At 37.8% G+C, this 21734-nt stretch overlaps 1 protein-coding gene across 1 annotated transcript in view; it reads left to right on the forward strand.

Moving 5' to 3' along the window:
- The window catches only part of LOC134754459 (E3 ubiquitin-protein ligase MYCBP2), a 283481-nt gene that overhangs the window by 208826 nt on the left and 52921 nt on the right, over positions 1 to 21734 (forward strand). The gene's annotated exons all lie outside the window — the stretch shown is intronic.

Below are 21734 nucleotides of genomic sequence, written 5' to 3' on the forward strand. Positions count from 1 at the left end.
TAAAGGAATGGTAGCTCCTTTTCATGAAATAATTGATTTCTCTCTTTAGTCTATCCGTTCAGTGTACCGAAAGTGTGTGCGCCTCTGTGCATTAACTATGGCTCCGGGCACAACGTTAAAATGTCGCGAACTCCACTGTTCCGTGTATAGAAAAAAAACCGGCCAAGTGCGAGTCGGACTCGCGCACTAAGGGTTCCGTACCATTACACAAAAAACGGCATAAAATCACGTTTGGTGTATGCTCCACTTAAATATGTTTATGAAATTAATTAATTAATTAATGGGGGGGGGACGCCATACTTTCCACGCTAGCTAAGGTGTTTGAGTCGGCGGTACAACGCAGTGTCCGAGACCAGGTGTCGGCCCAGCTGTCTGAGGCACAGCACGGGTTTCGGCAGGCGCGAAGTACCTCGAGCAATCTACTAAACGCCATGTCATACGTGATACCTCAAGTTGACGCCGGGGTTCAGGTTGACGCCGCGTACTTTGACTTCAGAAAAGCATTCGATATGGTAGATAATGACCTCTTGTTGTCAAAGATGGCGGCGGTGGGCTGCACTCCCAAGTTGCTACAGTTCTTCGCTGACTACATGAGAGACCGGCAACAATACGTAGACTACGCAGATTGCCAATCTCAGCCGTATTTTACCAGAACCGGAGTAAGTCAGGGCAGCAACTTGGGACCGTTGGAATTTATTATTTTGTAGTGGACTTGAAGTGGTCAAGGAGGCTAAATGTTTGTTGTTCGCGGATGACCTCAAGTTGCTCTTGGCTATAGAGAATGAGGGAGACTGTGAGCGCCTCCAGCGAGACATAGACAGAGTGGTCGAGTGGAGCCAAAAAAGCAAACTGCAATTTAATGTGGATAAATGCGTTACCATTACATTCACCCGATCCAAAGCACCTCTCAACCACAGGTACCAGGTAGCAGGCGTTCAAAATTGTAGGCTTTGTACTCCGCCGAGCAGTGGGCTTCTCGGACGTGAAAGCCGTTTCGGCGTTGTACAATGCTCTGGTAAGAAGCCAATTAGAATGCAACGCTGCAATATGGGCTCCGCATGAGGCCAAACACAACATCTAGTGCACTGCCTTATGGGAATATAGTTCAGATCCGGAAACCGCTACCAAATTTTAGTATGTTGTTGGGCATGGTACTGGGTCTCCAAAACTGCCGGGAGACAGCGGCGCCGGCCATCTACTTCAGCGGAATCACGTCATCAAAATGACTCCCGCCTCGTTGCGAATATTGCATTTTGCACCCAAACTATGCATTGCACATACACGTGTCGGGTATTGAACGAAAGCCAATAAAATATTATATATTTCACTAATACACTATGTACCAAAATATACAATAGTTTAACAGAAATTTAAAAATAAATAAAAATGATGAAAAAAAAAACTTCGATTATTTTGGTTTTTCAACCAAACCAAAAGTCGGACGTTAAAGCAATGTACTACAAAATTAAAGCTGATGTCTCAAGCCATACACTGATATCAAAATAATCAAAATCAGACCAAAAATGTGAAAATTATGCATCAAAATGTAGGTATTTGCTAGAACAAATCGATGGCTGCGTGACTCAACCTCGTATATGAAATTTTGGAGAAAATGAGATAATTATACAAAACTATTTAAAATGTTACGATTCACGTTACGACAAAAGCATTCAGCATAAAAAAGATTTATTTAGTATTTATTTCGTCAAAATGCGAGAAAAAACAAATATATTTATTTCATTAAGTTTGTATTTAACGAGTTTGTCGTTTAATTAGTTGCTATGTCAGCAAGTTCGAAAGACGGCCGAGATCACCTGGTATTGGATGATAGATCAGGATATTTCACAAAGGGTCACTCTTTGATCGATGAAGATTTTGTGGGAGACGTATTTACAGATTTTATTTTGGACGAGAAAACGGGAAATATGGTTTCCAATATGGAAATTCTTGTTGAGTCTGATGACTCCTCAGATTTTTTTCAACCTTCTCATGATGTTGAAGGTATACCAGGGATTGCATGTCAAAATTTAGATGAAAAATCAGGAATTCTTTCAAGAAAACATCAAACAAACATCAAACATTTATTCAGCAAATAGGCCACAGGGGCACTTTTACATGTCAATTTTTACAAATAATAAAATTAATCCAAAATTACAAAAAACAATTACATAAATATAAATGTTAAATTACACAAGAAAAAAAAAACTAATAAAAACTATACAAATAACAGAAAACGTAAACGAAAAAGATTAGGAGATAAAAACCAATGGAAACGAAAAAAGTAATTAAAGCAAGAGAGCAAGGAAAGCCATATTACAGCATCGTAAGGAAGAAAAAAGAAACTTTGAAAGATTTGGAACTACGGAAAGCAAGGAGTTTGAAGAAGGGTTGTACGTCTTTAAGATGTTTAAAAAATGCTCCCAAAACTGTGCCATAATTACAGAACATGACAGAAAAAACATCTTTGACTCATTTTGGAGCAACATGTCATGGGGACAACGAAAGGCTTATGTGTGTGCACTTGTAACAAAGACAACTGTTAATGCCAATGGCAAAAAATCGCGTAGAAAACATACATTGAAATATTTCCTGAAAGTTAAGGATCAAAACGTACAAGTATGTAAAACAATGTTTTTGAATACTTTGGACATTGGTGAATGGTGTGTATTGAATTGGGTAAAAAATGCTAATACTCATGGTATAATAAAGAAAACCGCTGTAAAAAAAAGACGCGAAGACTTGATACTAAAAAACGTGACCATATTAAGAAGTTTTTAAATAACACACCTAAAATGCCCTCCCATTACTGTCGAAATGATTCGACTAAAGAATATTTAGAAATGACTTACTCGTCTACCTACTATGACTAAATACCTAGTTACGAACTCTTTATGAAGCTAATGCACGAGATGAACATTGGGTTATTTAAGCCCCGCAAAGATCAATGTGACTTATGCTATTCATTTAAAAATGACAGTTTGTCACTGGAATCGTACCATTCTCATGTGATTCAAAAGGATAGGGCTCATTTGGAGAAAACCCAAGACAAAGCTCTGGCTATCGAAGGAAAACTAAAAGTATACACTATGGATATACAAGCAGTACAGTTAATTCCTCAATTACCCGCTGGATCTCTGTATTTCAAACAAAAACTGGCTTGTCATCAATTCACTATATACGAGTTAAGTACTAAAAAAGTATCATGCTATGTGTGGCACGAATGCGATGGAGCCATGTATAGTGAAGTATCATGCTATGTGTGGCACGAATGCGATGGAGCCATGTATAGTGAAGTATCATGCTATGTGTGGCACGAATGCGATGGAGCCATGTATAGTGAAGTATCATGCTATGTGTGGCACGAATGCGATGGAGCCATGTATAGTGAAGTATCATGCTATGTGTGGCACGAATGCGATGGAGCCATGTATAGTGAAGTATCATGCTATGTGTGGCACGAATGCGATGGAGCCATGTATAGTGAAGTATTTTCTTCTTGTTTTAAAGTTTTTTTGGAAAAGCACTGTTTAGATGCGAACGTGCCTATTGACCTTTATAGCGATGGGTGTTGTGCACAAAATCAGAACGCCACTTTGTCCAATTCATTGTTACATTTTGCAAAATTACATGATGTAACAATCTTTCAAAAATATCTCGGTAAAGGGCATACACAAATGGAAGCAGATTCTGTCCACGCAACTATTGAAAGGCAAAAAAGAACAAAGAAATATACGTACCCGCAAACTATGTACAGCTTATACCTAAGAGAATCCAGAATAAGAGTCTTACACTGTCAATTACGTAGACTATCGGTTTTTTAAAAAGTATTCAATTTTGAAATACTATAAATCTATACGACCTGGCAATCGAACTGGTGACCCGTGCGTAAATGACCTGCGTGCCTTGAAATATACCACAGAGCGCATTTTATATAAATTATCGTTTGACGATGACTGGGAGGCTCTGCCCCGACGTATGATCCCAATCACGGTTTCAGCAGATAATGATATTCGACAGTTGTATCAAGCACAACTGCCTATAACGCGTCGAAAATTTAATGATCTACAATCATTAAAAATGGTGATACATAAAGGTTACCACCCTTTTTTTGACAACCTTCCATGTGAATAGTAAGCTGACTTAGCTAAAAAAATATATATTAAAAAAAGGAATCCTGTCATGTTTATGTCATTATCATAAAATCTCGCCAGAAGAATATCAATTGGAAGAAGTGTATTAATTTAATTAAAATGTGTTTTTCAGTTGTAGATTACCTGTTCAAAAGAGAACACGGACTTATTAACTCTCACATGTGTGATAAACTAAACAAATATAGCAAAAAAAGGAGACCTTTGAAGTAAAATGGTTTGGGGAAGATATAGAAACACAGAAAACTGCCTATAGAAGCCTAATATTGGCCATTTTGTTCGCGATGTAAATCACCAAATAGTGAAGCGGGGGACGGGTGCTCACGGCGTTGTGATTGGTCGTTCCAAACGACACGTGTAAGCGTAGGGATGGGACATGTTCATTACAGGCAGTGGTAAAACAATATAATAATTCATTAAGTAGGTACTTTATAAACGTATCTAAAAAAATTACGTACCATATTAATGATATAAGATTCTAAACGTAAAGTACCTAATAAAGGTCCCAGAAAATATGTATGAAATTTAATACTCGGTGTTGCATACATTTTGTGGTGAAATTTACATTCATGAGATTTACAAAGTATGTATTTCGTAAAAGCGTTAAAAAAATAAGGTGCTTCTTGAAGTGTGGGACGTCCAGGGGTATAATGACAACACTAGAGTTGAGTATAGAATGAATCTTTATTGTAAAATGTAGGCCTTATATACTAGTGAAACGTACACATCTTTCTTTGTTCGTGTTAATTGATGCGTAATAATCAAATTAAAATAGATTTCCTTTGTCTGTGTTCATCGGAGCGTGAATGCTAAATATGGGAGTGTGACGTATGCACTCAGATGGAAGATAGGTATTGTACAAGGTGTGGCCTACGATAGGAGATAGGTGTTTGTACAGGGTGTGGCCTACACCACAGCTTCCCCGTTTTTTTGAGACAAAAAATAGTTAATAACATAATAATATTTTTTGGCTTAAATAATCTTTTTTTACTTATAACTATGGTGTACATATGGTTTCTTAAAATTCTATTTTGGAATATAATAAAATGGTAATTAGTTAATAACATTATTTTTTTGTTTTCGTAATCCTATCTTTTTTATGTCTATGGGTTACATATGGTTTCTTATAATTCTATGTTGGAATATAAAAAAAAAATCTGAATGCTATCTGAGTATACAATTTGTTTATGCTACATGTTCCTTATACGACTATGAAATGCATTGTTGCACCAACATGTGTTTATTTATATCTAAACGTTTAATATTATATTTATTTGTTTTGTTTATTCTCTGTGTTATGGAGATAGTAGTTTCTTATATGGATGGTAAGACTTAATTGTTATAAATACAACATATTAAGCAAGTATTTAGTATAGTTTAGTATTATAGTTACTAAGTTACATTGTTAAGTTATCCATAATAGGTAATTAAATTGTATTTTTTTCTAGAAAAAATTCGTAATTTATAAAAATATAAACTTACTGGATGACAAATAAAAGATTAATTCCTAATCTAAATTATCTTCTGTCAGTGTCATTGTCATTGAATATACGCGTAATTGTTCTTTGTCTCTATCCTTCGTACAAATTATAAAAATCAACCTGTTCATTAATTCTCTCATTTGTATACACGGTATAGTGTTATTTATTTCTTTATTGTGTATACATTATTTATACCATGAATTATTTTAACTTCTTTTAACACTTTCTTACGTGTTCAAGGACTTTCATGAATGGTAACTCGACCGTATCATGATGTATCAAGCATTTAGTGCCTGCATATATGTATCTAATACCCTCGCGTGGGAATTAAGCTCGTTCCGTACACTATCGAGCTGTAGGTAAGTAAGCTTCTTTGTGATTCGCGTTACTTGTCTTTTAAATGAGTACATATATAGTACTTACACATCGTATTTTAGCGCATGTGTATTCAGCATGTGGTCGGCCGACCTTATTATATTCCATATATTTTATTTTGGATACAAAATATTTTTTTTTTATAGCGCGCTGTTACATAATAATATGTAGACTTGTTAATTTCACAGTATAGTATTATATAATCTGTGATTTCACACATCGGAATAAAATAACTTTCCGTGTGGCTTAGGACCTTTGCAATTGAGAGCTCGCTCGAATTGTTTTAGTTTCAAAGGTTCCGTTTATGGTTTGTATCTTGGTGTACTACCCCGTAGTAGAATTAAAAGCATATAAGAGTCACAATAACTTTTAGGTGATCAGGCTAATCGTTTGATTGCGATAATTATCTGATTTAGCTTCCTATTTTTTGGTTAAACAAACTTTTTTTTTTCCATATTTCTTCCGTTAATATTTTTATTTTTGCCATTTTTATTTTTTTGGGTATTTATGCCCTTTGTTCCGAAAGTACAAGACTTGCTCCGGTGCGGGCGTATATGCTATGATGGACACCTCTTGGTCCTTTGCACCCTGTATGGCATCCTTTAGCGAGGAATATCCTCGCGATGCTACAATGGTACTTAGTTTGTCATTGCGCAGACCCTCTACGAATTTATTTATCGCCATTTTTTCATTTAGAGGTTGCAAGATTTTATAGGCCTCTGGCTTCCCATTTGCCTGTATTACTGTGAGGTTTACGAATAATTCCTCTAACTCTTGGCCGTATCGCTCGATTGTCCTACCCCCTTGTTTTGTAGTTAATAGTTTTGTTTGTATCGCGGTTGCTGATTTCGTTGGTAATAGTCGGAGCTTCATTTCATCAATTAAATTGGTTACACTGGTATGCTTATCTGATATGGTAAGTTTTTCACTTTGAGTTAGACGAGTTTTAGTCACGAAGTTTATTAACATTTTTGCGTCTGATTCCTTGATTAGTGTAGAATACAATTCTATGGCGTCTATGAGCTGTTTAGTAACGGTCTCTGAACCGTCCATGGGTGGCAGCAGTGCTGCCGCCGTTTTTAGGTTAAAACTGTCATTAGACGTCATTTTGTCTTGTTCGTATGTGGTTATGATTTTAATGTATATTTCTTCGATTTTTGTGAAGTAAGATTGGATTTGCTCACTGTCTTTTATTGAGATTTGTGATTTCTCTAATTTTTCGCTATATTCTTCTATGTATTGTTTGTATTGTTCATATAATTCTTAAACTTGTTCGAGTTTTTTCTGACCATTAGCCTCTCTCCGACGTGCGGTCCCTAATTTTCTGATGTCCTCTTGTAATGATTTTAATTTGTCATGTAATTTTTGAATGTCAGTCATAATTTTCTGCACGTTATTTAAATATAATGTTCACATTTGTTGTGAAGTTGTGATTTACAACAGTCTTTACACCGTAATAAAACTAATTTTCGCGAATTATCAAATTAACGTTGGTGTGTTGAATTGTACCTGTAGTTTGTGTGGCGCACTGGCGGTGGCGGGTGAGGGGCTGATGCTGGTGCTGGTGAGGCAGGTTCTAGACGCTCTGCTCCGGCTTGTTGGTGTTGCGCATCATCGTTGATACCGCTTGTCGCTCAATTTTTCTTGTGAGACACTTATGTATTTTTTTCCATATGGCATACATAAGAATGGCACATATTATTATCAGCACCGCTGTGGTTGTATATGTTGTGATTGTGTTTCTGCCCGCTTGTTTCGCGCTGGCGTCGTTGGCGGCTCCGTTCTGAGCGATGATGACCTCTTCTTTTCTGTCCTTGGTGCACTGACTTCCCATGACTTTGATGGTACTGGCTATCGCTGGTGCAGTGGAGCTGGCTGGCTAGTGGCTTCTAAGCTGGGGCTGCCTCGAGCAGCCCGACTGGCAGGCGCAGTGCCATGAAGTGGCTGGCTGGCTGGCTGGCACGGCTGGCACGGTGGTTGGGCAGCCGGGCAGCGTCTAAGCTGGGGCTGCCTCGAGCAGCCCGACTGTCACGGTCGCCATGAAGTGTGGGACGTCCAGGGGTATAATGACAACACTAGAGTTGAGTATAGAATGAATCTTTATTGTAAAATGTTGGCCTTATATACTAGTGAAACGTACACATCTTTCTTTGTTCGTGTTAATTGATGCGTAATAATTGAATTAAAATAGATTTCCTTTGTCTGTGTTCATCGGAGCGTGAATGCTAAATATGGGAGTGTGACGTATGCACTCAGATGGAAGATAGGTATTGTACAAGGTGTGGCCTACGATGGGAGATAGGTGTTTGTACAGGGTGTGGCCTACACCACATTCTGAGTATCTTCCGTACTTTTTAGTATTTGTTGTTATAAGGGCAACATAAATATATTAGTTATTTGTGCAACAAGAGGAAAGTTGGTTTTTCTTGCGAGTGTTTTTTTTTACAAAACACGAGATGTAAAATAATTTTGCTCGTGTTGCACACATAATTTTTCACCTCAGTAGTGAGAACATATTAAAGGTTAAAATGTATTTCGAATTACACAGAATAAACAGAAAAAAAAAGTATTATTAATATGTACCATACCATACCATACGATACGATACCATACCATACCATACCATACCATACCATACCATACCATACCATACCATACCATACCATACCATACCATACCATACCATACCATATCATACCATACCATACCATACCATACCATACCATACGATACGATATCATACCAAACCATACGATACCATACCATACCATACCATACCATACGATACCATACGATACCATACCATACCATGCGATACCATACGATACCATACCATACGATACCATACCATACGATACCATACCATACCATACCATACCATACGATACCATACCATACCATACCATACCATACCATACCATACCATACGATACCATACGATACGATACGATACCATACCATACCATACCATACCATACCATACCATACCATACCATACCATACCATACCATACCATACCATACCATACCATACCATACCATACCATACGATACCATACGATACCATACCATACCATACGATACCATACCATACCATACGATATCATACCATACGATACCATACCATGCCATACGATACCATACCATACCATACCATAAAAAAAATTAATAAATGTATGAAGTTCATGGCCTTCACTAAATTAAAAAGCTACATTGTTTCACTTCCTGGAGTGAGGAAAGTCGCACTTTTCTCACTCCAGGGAGTGACGAAAGTGGGCTTGTTCGAGCTGCTGAGGTAAAAACAAAATTTTAACTGTCTTACTATCACGGTTCATGACATACAGCCTGGTGACAGACGGACAGACAGTGGAGTCTTAGTAATAGGGTCCCGTTTTTACCCTTTGGGTACGGAACCCTAAAAACTAAACTACGTAGGTAACGTAGGTATCTACCTACAGTACCTATTAAGATAAACTACCAACTAAATAAAACTACAGATTCTACATATCAATCAATAAAAAAGAATCCCAGTTTTCTTTTAAATATTTTAAAATGGTACAATACGGTACGAACGAAAGCACGAAGTTTCCGCAACTGACGAAAGCACCACCTTCACATCACTGGTCGTTAACGTGAAAGGGATAGCACATTGCATTTTCATGTTGACTAAAAGGGACGGGCATACTTCGTTGCTGCTCAGTACAACCGTATTGACCAGTATAAAATGAACTCCGCGGACAAGAAACAATTTTCAACAAAATAATGAATAAATTTAAAAGTGGAAAAATTACTGCCTTGGGTGAGACTTGAACCCACGGCCTCTGGATAGATACTCCAGCGCTCTGCCAACTGAGCCACCAAGACCTCATCCATAGTCAGCAAATCTTCCCACTATATGGGTCTAGGGGACCCTAGCGACATCTACCGTAAGAGTGTTACACTTCTTAAACGGCCACCGGAGTTCCAAGTCATATTGGAAATTCACCAGTTACGGGTAGCACCCATTCTAAATTAATTTTTAACAAGCAGAAACGCCTGCGATCGATGCTATTAAGCTTAGAATAAATTTAAAAGTGGTAAAATTACTTAGTGGAGTTCAAGTCTCACCCAAGGCAGTAATTTTTCCACTTTTAAATTTATTCTAAGCTTAATAGCATCGATCGCAGGCGTTTCTGCTTGTTAAAAATTAATTTAAAATAATGAATTTCTCAATTAACTGGAATGTTATTTCATCTGTTTTGTAATTGGAAGTCTTAGATGACTTGCCACACCATTTTACGCTGCAATATAAATGATTAGCGAACGAATTCAATTATTTACGATTTATTTTCGTACAGACGTGCACACTGCTAACAGGTCGTATTCTTGGGCGCAACTGATCGGAGCGGCGCGCGAGCAATCTTATATAAGACCTATACACCATGCGGCCGGTGACCGCGAGTCGTCCTATAAGCTCGGTCTATAGGGGGTGGTCTGTGTATAGAAATCATCAATGGCCAGCCACGAAGGGAATACATGGCAATGCATTTCCTATGGCGTAAAATGGTGTGTTAATTTTAACACTTTACATATAGTCCTATTTCCCCATAGACCTTTGTCACCGGGCGAAGAATCATGCTAAATATTATAATTAATGACATGTAGAAGTGCATTTTTTTTGTCATGGCAGTATTAGTTTGAGGAGAAGACCAGTTTTGTTCTGTTACATTATATTAAAAATATATAAACCTTGCACATTACTGTTTTATTAAGTATATATAAGAATTCAAAAACTGAAACTTGATCTGGCCTGATCACTCTTTCTAAAATATATGTAATCTATTTCAGTTTTAAATTTATATATAGTAGTGTTACTACCAAACACGTATAACATGTTTTTTTTTTTTTTTTTTTTATTTATTGATAATGGGAAACAAACAGCGAAAGATGACACATATAGATAATTACACTTAAATACATACATAAGCCAAAACAGTTTCCACTACTGAAATTAGATAATTATGGTTGCTCAGACAAGACTTGTTTGTACAATTCAATTAAACAAATTAAAAATGTTAAAGTAACTTACATGTATAACACGTATCAAAGAGGATTAATAAGATAGAGCGGTACTGTCATAGTAAATTTCTAACCGCTGTAAATTCACTGCCATCTATCGACATACTTTAAAACTAAAAATGAAGATTTATAAAAATACGTTAAAATGTATTTAAACATGGATAAATGATTTTTTTATTTGCATTAATTATTTTTATATGATTTTGACCCATGTTCTTTCACTGATATGCGTTAAAATTATCGTAATCGTTTATTGCAGACAAATAGTCCATATTATGTACCTACACACTATTTACAAGTAGAATTAAAAATAATCAATCACAAAATTCATAAACCAAGTCAAAAAATATAAATAAACGAACAATTATATCATAAAAAAAAATTTAAATTAAAATTGAAATAAAAATTTTAAAAGGATTAAAATTCAAATATTCAAAATTACAAATCAAAGTTTATAAGCATATACTAATTCTTCCGATAATTTTAAAATTTTAAAAATTAAAACAGTAAGTATAAAGTTCAATAAACTAAAATCTTAAAATTAAACTAATCTATCTTATTGAGTCCGGGAGTTCCGGGGCCTGACATGTAGGTCGATAAGTACTTTCGTGAGAGGACAGTCCAAACGATTTGCTAATACGTTGAGGATGCTGCTGGAGCTATAGATCGCGCCCTGCGTGCCAGCGAGGCGACCCGTTTGCGCATAATGGCGTGGAAACCATCCGTGCGCGCCTCTGCGAACATGGCTGACGCGCTACAGTAGCGCGGCAAACCCAACAGCATCCTGAACGCATTATTATATTGAACTCGGAGGGCACTGATGGTCCGTTGCGTATAGTTGACCCACAGGCTACAGGTATAAAATGACTGACAGAAGGCTCTAAAGAGCGTGGTTTTTACTTCTGTGGTACACCTCGCAAACCTGCGCGCCAACATATTGCTCCGGACCGCCAATGCCCGCCGCTCCCTTTCCACGTCAATGTTGTCCGAGAGGTCATCGGCGACCCACTGACCCAGGTATGTGAACTTTGACACTCGCGTTAGTTGCGTTCCGTGTAGTGTAACGGGCGGCACTGTGTCAACTTTGCTACCGCGCGGATTAAACACTAGCAGCTCGCTCTTTTTCGAGTTGTACCTGAGTCCATGGGCCCCCGCGTAGTCCTCGCACACACTGACTAGCTTCCTGACAGCGCCAACCGATGGACTCAGCAGCACCATATCGTCCGCGTAACTGATATTATTTACACATGTTCCATCAATAGAACATCCGATTTTGGTATTGCTGAGCTCAACGATTAAAGATTTCACATATAAATTAAATAATTTTGGTGACGTCAGCCCACTCTGCCTCACTCCGCATTCCAACCGGTACAAGTCCGAGCGCGAGTCCGCCCACCTGACGAAATTTGTTTGACTATTGTACCAGTATTTAAACATGTCAATAACATCGCCAGGCAAGTCAGTCTCTCACTCCAACTTGCTCCACAGAACGTCGTAGGCAACCAAATCAAAGGCTTTGGATAAGTCTAGGAAGCACGCATACACTGGTGTCTTCCTATCAGTATAGTACTGCACAGTTTGCTTGAGACACAACACCGCGGACTCTGTGGACAAACCGGCTTTGAAGCCAAATTGTGCATCGTGCAATTATAAATAACAAACGAAACCGTCAACGCCCTCTATACGAGAGTAGGCCAAAACTAGTGGCGCCCTCTGATCGAGAATCAAATTTTCGTGATTTACGAGGCACGTTTTTTCCTTAGACTGTCTCCATCTATTACGGAGTTATATCTATCTTTGCTCGTATAGACATAATGACTGACACGACTTCAATACTTATAAATTGACAATAATCGTCAATTTGGTACACATTACATCGTCGAATTACTTATCTAATTATTAAAAAATATTTTACTTGTTCAGTACAATAAAACGAAATAAAATAGTTTTTACGTGTTCTCTTAAAGTAGTTATTTTTCATATACGAGGTTGAGTCACACAGCCATCGAAATGCATTAAAGTTAAAAAAAATCGAAATTGGTCATTTTCAGGATAATTCGCAAAAGCTTCTAGTATGTTATTAGCAATATAATAATTTTTAAGAAAAAAAAAACCGACTTCAATGGGGGATGCCGCTGATAGCATTCTTAGATTCCAGACAATGAAATTAAAAAGACAGCATCTTTTGCCTAATTATGTAGAAAAGGAGGTAAACCGACCCACTTTTCTAGTAGCATTTCGTTTTTGTAAGGGTCACAGTTCTAACCTAACCTAACCTACTTTTCTGGTAGCATTTCGTTTCTGTAAGGGTCACAGCTCTAACCTAACCTAACCTACTTTTCTGATAGCATTTCTGTTCTGTGAGAATCGCAGTTCAAAACCCACCCACCCACCTAACCCACTTTTCTAGTAGCATTTCCGGGTCCGGGTCTGGGTCCGGATCCGAGTCCGGGTCCGTGTCCGGATGTCCGGGTCCGGGTCCGAGTTAGGGTCCATGTTCAGACCCGGGTCCGGGTCCGAGTCCGGGTCCAAGTTTGGGTTTGGGTCCATAAGGAAGAGAACAAATCGCCAAACGTGAACTATGTGTCATTGAATAGTTCCATTCTGATCATAAACAGCAGTTCCACTTCATCAAATGTCACTTTTTTAAATGTAAATGCAGGATTTGTTGATGAAAATACAAAAATCACTATATGTATGCCTTTCACATTTGAGGAGTTCCCTCGGTTCCTCGTGGGTCTCCTCATCAGAACTCGAGCTTGACAAAAATATGTCTTAAAAACTTAAGTTGCTTAACAAACATAAAGAAGTGGACAAATCGCCAAACGTAAACTATGCGTCATTAAAGAGTTCCATTCTGATCATCATCAGCAGTTCCACTTCATCAAATGTCACTTTTTAAAATGGAAGTGCTGGATTTGTTTATAAAAATACAAAAATCACTATATGTATGCCTTTCATATTTGAGGAGTTCCCTCGATTCCTCATGGATCCTATTATCAGAACTTGAGCTTGACAAAAATGTTTCTTGAAAACCTAACTTGCTTAACAAACATAACGAAGAGGACAAATCGCCAAACGTGAACTATGCGTCATTGAAGAGTTCCGTTCTGACCATCATCAGCAGTTCCACTTCATCAAATGTCACTTTTTTAAATGTAAGTGCTTGATTTGTTGATGAAAATACTAAAATCACTATATGTATGCCTTTAACATTTGAGGAGTTCCCTCGATTCCTCATGGATCCCATTATCAGAACTGCTTTTTGACAAAAACGGGACCAATCTGTATGTATATACTTACAATCAAAAAAAGAATTTTCAAAATCGGCCCAGAAATGACGGAGTTATGGAGTAACAAACATTAAAAAAAAAAAAAAAAACATACAACCGAATTGAGAACCTCCTCCTTTGAAATCTTGAAGTCGGTTAAAAAGGATCATAAAACTGCTGGCAGACAATCCCTATAGTGTCTGAGTAACAAATAATGGCGTCATACATGTGACCGCTGCCGGAAATATGCAAAATCTAAATTATAACTACACCATGAGTCATACATACACGTGTGCTATATCAAACGAAAGGTTATTAAATATATTATGACTCGTTAATACACTATTTATAAAAATAATGTACATTTTAGGAGCTACAACCAAAGAAAAACCACTTTTTTGAGAAAAGTTCGTGTATATATATTTTATGGCTCAACCTAAAACGTTATAACAACGTTGCGTCTAATATAAAAGAAACTAGTTATTCAACTATACGTCACAGCTTAATTTTTTTATTTCTGATAAAAACTGTGGAAGTTGTACAAAAAAACTAAAGCGCGCTAACAATTCTACCTTAATGCGCTCATATTATGCAAAGAATAGTCCTAATTATCGGGTATTAAATGAAAGAACATTACATAAAACACATGAAAACGATATTTTGGAGTGTGTATCGTAGTGTACATTACGGGGCCTTAATATACTTATTAAAACCCAAAATTATATTTTTAAACTATTTAATTGACGATGAACGTCTTACATGGTAGACATGAAATGATGCAAGGGGTGGGTAGGTATATAAAATTATTAATGGCGGCGCTGTAAGCGCCTATCGAAAGTTGAAGGCAACGAATCTTCAATCGTAGTCCAGCTTCAGGGATCTGAACATCTTCCCGCCTCGTTGAAAGGAACAGCCTTTCAAAACTTCAAGTCCTCCGGTGATGGTAGAGGGCAGAGGCGAACGAGTGGTCGTCGTACGCATCCTTTTGTTGTGGTTACGTCTGCAACCCTGGCAACACCATCGGCTCCCGGGAACAAGCGCGTAACTCTTCCAAGGCGCCAGCATAGCGGCGGCACATATTCTTCATGGAGCAGAACCAAGTCACCCACATTGAGTTTGGCAGTGTTTATTCTCCATTTGGTTCTCTCTTGTAATTCGCATATATATTCTCGCTGCCATCTATTCCAAAAATGCTGGCGTATCTTTTCTATCAGAGACATCTCCTGGCGGTTCTCCAGTGCAGGCGACGGCAGTGCAGTCAGTGGTTTTCCGATTAAGAAGTGCCCTGGAGAGAGGGAAAGGAGGTCGTCAGGGGACGTAGACATGGGGCACAAGGGACGACTGTTAAGAATAGCTTCCGCTTGCGCAAATAAAGTTCCTATCTCCTCAAATGTCAAATGACTATTGCCTATTACACGTTTTATATGGTGCTTTGCGGATTTTACTCCGACCTCCCAGATACCGCCGAAGTGAGGTGCGGAAGTTGGAGTGAATATAAACTTTATGTATTCTTGATGTGCAAAATCAGACAAAGGTTCCTGATTAGCTTTTATAAATTGACCTATTTCTTTAGCCGCGGAGACGAAGTTTCGACCATTGTCACAGAATATTTCCGCAGGCTTGCCTCTTCGCGCAATGAACCTCCTAAGAGTCATTATGAAAGCATTTTTTGTTAGATCACTAACCGCTTCTAAGTGTAAACATTTATAGCGTAAACACACAAACAGACATAAATAGCATTTTATTAATTTAGCACCTCTACCCTTTCTACTTAAAATGTAAAAAGGTCCCGCAAAATCTAAACCTACTGATATAAACGGAAAGTCCGCATTTATTCTCTGAGCTGGGAGATTACCCATTTTTGGGGTCAGAGTCTGACCGCGAGCACGCCTGCATCGCATGCAATTGTTTACAGTGCGCTGAGCAAGGCGTCTTCCATTTATTGGCCATATAGTTTCCTTAACAAGGGACAGCAATAATTGAGGAGGCGCGTGCATATTTTTTATGTGCACATTAGCAAATATAAGTTTCGATAATCGATGAGACGCGTGAAGCAAAATTTGGTGCTTCTTTTCATACGGATAATCAGATGCATCGATTCGACCGCCAACCCTAATCACCTTATCGTTATCTAGAAAAGGTGAAAGCTTTAGTATTTTAGATTTAGAGCTCAACGGTTTAGACTTAGTAAGCATCTCGTTCTCATCTTGGAATGATTGTTTTTGAGCGACTAAACAGAGAAAGTTAAACGATTCTTTCAACTCGTCAACAGTTAAAACACCTACTCGCTTATTTTTAGGATTTTTTAGATTAAATATTATTCTTTTGACATATGCAAACGTTCTTTGCAATTTATTTAGTGTAGAATATTTTTCGAAGTCTACGATGGGAGTTTCTAAATTTACAACATAACATTTAGTTTCGGGCAAGTCATCAATTTTAAGATTATTTAAAATTGGCCATTTGGATTCATCTTCAGTTAAAAATGTGGGGCCAAACCACCACAGATCCAGCTTTGAAAGCTGGCAGGCATCCACTCCCCGCGAAATTAAGTCAGCTGGATTTGCAGAGGTAGGCACATACCTCCACGTTGATTCTTTAGTCTTTTCTAAAATTTCATTTATGCGATTAGCTACAAATACCTTTAGTTTAGCAGATTTATTGAGCAACCAGCACAACACGATACTTGAGTCGCACCAATGCACGACACGATCCGGTTTGTATCTTAGAGAGTCTAGGACTGCCCTGCTGAGCCTGGCAGCCAGCAGCGCAGCACCAAGCTCCTGCCTCGGCATGGTCGTAGGCGACAGTTGGGCGACTTTCGATTTAGAGCATAGCAGCCGTACAGTGACGTCACCGTTTTCAGACACAGACTTCATATAAATACAGGCACCAAGGGCTGACTGTGATGCGTCACTGAAAACGTGCATTTCAATCAATTTTGGTGAATCACATAAAACTCGCCTATCTATTTTGAGATTTTGTATGAATGGTAAGTTTTCGACAAATTTCTCCCACTCCTTTTTAATGAAATCAGGAACAGGTAAGTCCTAATCTATTTTGAGCTCCCATAATTTTTGTAGAAGCATTTTTGGTTTAATTATGCATAGACTTAAACAACCTAGTGGGTCAAAAAATTTAAATGAGTTTGACATAATGTATCTTTTAGTTATGACATCACTCGGAATAGGATCTTTCACAGGAAAGCTTAACTTATCATTTATCTTATCTTAATTACACAGGGCTCCATCCTAACCCGAGAGTGCTAGCTGATTCACTAATGATTAAATTTTCTTGTGTATTTATGTTAGAATCTTCAAACAAAGACGATAAGTTACTTTTGTATTTTCTTAAATTAAAACATCCTGTCTTTAGTGCCTCAGAAACAGATTTTTGTATATACTATTTTAGTTCGTGTTCAGTATTAGCTCCAGTGATCAGGTCATCAACATAGAAATCCCTTTGTATTATAGTTTTGGTGAGCTGATCACTCTGCTCCTCTCCGACTTGAAATAAACATCGCGTGCTCAAATAGCTCGCACTTCCGGTACCGTAAGTGAGAGTATTCAATCGCAGCGTTTTAAGGGGGCTGGACTCATCTTCTCTCCATACTATCAATTGCAGATTTCGGTCATCGTCGTGAACTTGAACCTGGCGGTACATTTTCTCGATATCACCAGAGAGAATGTACCGGTATTGTCGCGCTCTAACTAGAATGGAGAAGAGAGAGTCCTGGACATTAGGCCCCACCAAAAGAATGTCATTGAGTGATTTGCCAGAGGAGGAAGCAGCTGACGCGTCGTACACGACGCGAAGAGATGTAGATTCACTATTTTTAAAAACAGCATGATGGCACAAAAAATAGTTAGGATTTGGTTTGAGCAAGCTAGACTCAGACAGATGGCCTAGCTCTGCATAATCATTTATGAATGTAGTGTATTCGGATTTCAAGGTCGGATTTCGCTTGAATTTTCGTTCCAAATTTAAAAATCTTCTTTTAGCTAAGTTGTAGGAATCCCCAAGACATTCAGGTGATTCAGTTAACGGCAATTTAACGCAAAATCTACCGCTTTCTAGTCGTATAGTGTTAGTTAGGAAATGATCTTCACATTCCTGCTCATTTTGATTTAAAATATTTTTGTTAGGAACCTCTTCGGTCTCCCAGAATTTAGTTAGCATATTTTCAATATTTTGTTGTGATTTAGTGATAATTGCATGATTACAATTAATTTTATTTTGATTTTTGTTATTTTGATTTTTAGTATTTTGGTTGTTAGTATTAGTATTTATTCGTCCGCATATTAACCAACCCAATTTAGAATTTCGTAGTGTAGGCATAGCGGGACCCAGAGAACGCTTTTCGGTACCTAGGATGTCCCAGAATATGTCCGCGCCGATCAAAATCTCGACCTCGCCTGGTTGGTTAAAATCGGGATCCGCTAGCCGGATATGTTTAGGTATCCGTAGACTTTGGACATCTACTGGACGTTCACGTATGTTGCCTGTTAGCTCCTTTAGCACAAAGCACGATAAGGCAACTTTATATGGATTATTTAGTGAATGAATTTGCGTAGTACATCTTTCGACAATGTTGTCTACACATTTATTACCGGCTCCTATCAGATTTATGCAGTCGATAGGATTCGATTGTAATGACAATCTTTCTTTTAACGATTCTTTGATAAATGAGAGCTCACTTCCGTTATCTAAGAAAGCTCGTACTCTTTCTTTTTGATTTGTTTTAGGATTACACACTTCGATTATTGCAGTAGACAAAAGCCCTCGGCTATTGTCTAAGTCAAAAAAGTTTACCGCTGATGATGTGTTGCTGACCGTAGCAGCATTACTTATTATGCCCGAACTAGGCTCGTGAAGCAAGCTGTTGTGCCTTTGTTTACAATCCCGACAAGGACCTCCACGACACTCATTGACCGGATGGCCTTGCCTAAGGCAGTTGGCACACAACTTGTAATTCGCGACGTCGGCTAATTTGTCTTTCATACTTTTAGCAGCAAAAGTAGGGCAATCGTATATTCTATGGTTGTCGCTACATATTATACATACAGCAGTACCAGGTGTATAATGATTTTGTTGAAAATTTGGCTTTGATTTTTGATAAACACCTGCAAATGATTTTATTTTGTTATTGTTGAAACTATTATTTTGGTGATTAGGTGCTGGCGGGCTTGGTCGCGACGTAGAAGGTAAAAATTTAGAAGTACCGGTCTCATGTTTGTTGCGATTTAGTGCTTCAAGGACGTCCGCGCGATTAATTAAAAATTTATGAAATTGATCTAAAGTAGGAACGTCATCGAGCGTGTTACGGTACTCTTCCCATTTCATTAGAGTTTGGCCGTCTAATTTAGACGTTAACATGAATATAACAAGCATATCCCACTTGTCGGTCGGCTGTCCCAAACTCGACAATGCTCTCAAATTTTTAGTGACATGATCGACTAAGAAACGAAGTGCCTTTTCGGACTCACGGGCGGGCGCTTGTATGTTAAACAGTGAACTTAAATGGTGGTTAACAAGCAACCTTTTATTATTGTAGCGATCACCCAATAATTTCCAGGCTTCTTCATAGTTAGCAGAAGACACTTCTAAGTTAGAAATAATTCTAGCCGCATCCGCCTCCAAGTAGGATATGAGGTAGTGAAATTTATGTATAGGCTTTATACGTTCATTTTTATGAATAAGATTTTCGAATGTATCACGAAACTCAAGCCAGCGGAAATAGGCACCATCGAATTTAGAAATTTGTATTTGTGGCAATTTAAAGCCTTGATCCTGATGATCGTGAGTACATTGAGCAGGCACAGGAACAGCGCCCGAATTGCGTCGTTCCATTTCGATCGTACTGAATTTTTCAATTAATGTTTTGGCCTTTGCAATGTTTGTAATAATATTTTGCTCAATCATCTCGCGTTCATCAAGCTCAGTCGATAATTGGTCAGCATTCAGGACCTCAATCTCATTTTGCACTGTGTCGAACTTGGATGACAAACCCTCAAGCTTGCTAAGCTTAAGACTTAGCTCAGCCAATTCAATATTAGAAATATCCTCCTTTGTACTCAACGTATTTATATAAATTTTAAATTTAGTAATTTGTCCTTTAATTGAACTTCGCGAAACAGTTAATTCTTTCAAGCGTTTTGCGGCCAAAGCCTTTTGTTTCTCATCCTCGCTCGACATTGTTATTATTTAGTTTTACGACTTTTACGTAAACAAAAACTGTTAACTATAAAAAAGATAACAAAAGGTTTATCTCACGCTCCTCACTACGGTGTACTTGCCGCTGGGAGTCCGGCTGTGCGAGCTCAGCTGACTGGTAGCTTCTTGATATTTTAACTGGACTTGCTACGCTGAACCGCACCGTGACGATTCTGGAATATTCGGCGAAATACTTTAAATACAATGAAATTATTATTAAATGAGGTCAAAATGAGGGCTAATTGAAAAGATGAAACCAATTTGTAAAGTATTTGTGAATTGTATGTTAAATTGTAGGTTAAATTGTATTCGAAAAAATGGTAAAATTGTTTTTAAGTTTTAGCAATAATTTACGTTAATTTGTCTCGAAAGTAGTTTGTTTTTAATGAAATATGTAAATAATGTTTAGAATGAAACTAATTAAGCATGGGCCACCATATGATTTAGAGATTGTAATTGAAATATTAGGTTGAAAGTACGATATTACCAAAGAATGTAACTAGATATAAATTGATTTGTTTTGACGATATTTTTGTGTATTTGCGTAGGTGGAAGTATAATATACCTCTTTAAGAGTATCTAAAAGAAAATTGTTTACAATCTTGACTATTAGATGAATGATTTGGGGCTTTGAAAGGACAAAGGAAGGGCACTTAGCTCTGGCAATTGCTTCGACGCGCAGGGTGAACTTTCGACGTAGCACTGCACTGCACTCCACAATCCAGCCAAGATTTACTCTTCAGTCTTCATCCAGGGACAGGAATCTTCTAGATGTTACTGCATACGCGCCTTTGCTGCATACGCGCCTTTGTACTATCGTACTTTCTTGATTTTTCTTGATTTTCGTAGGTTCCCCACATGGGCCAACAATTAATGTATCGTAGTGTACATTACGGGGCCTTAATATACTTATTAAAACCCAAAATTATATTTTTAAACTATTTAATTGACGATGAACGTCTTACATGGTAGACATGAAATGAGGCAAGGGGTGGGTAGGTATATAAAATTATTAATGGCGGCGCTGTAAGCGCCTATCGAAAGTTGAAGGCAACGAATCTTCAATCGTAGTCCAGCTTCAGGGATCTGAACAGAGTGGAATTATAATTTATAAAATGAATTTATTTGATAAATAAGCAAAACAACGGTTTCGTTTCGTACCTAATCTCCTCCTTTGTCCTTAAAAAA

This window comes from Cydia strobilella, chromosome Z, assembly GCF_947568885.1.
Source record: "Cydia strobilella chromosome Z, ilCydStro3.1, whole genome shotgun sequence".
Taxonomy (NCBI): domain Eukaryota; kingdom Metazoa; phylum Arthropoda; class Insecta; order Lepidoptera; family Tortricidae; genus Cydia; species Cydia strobilella.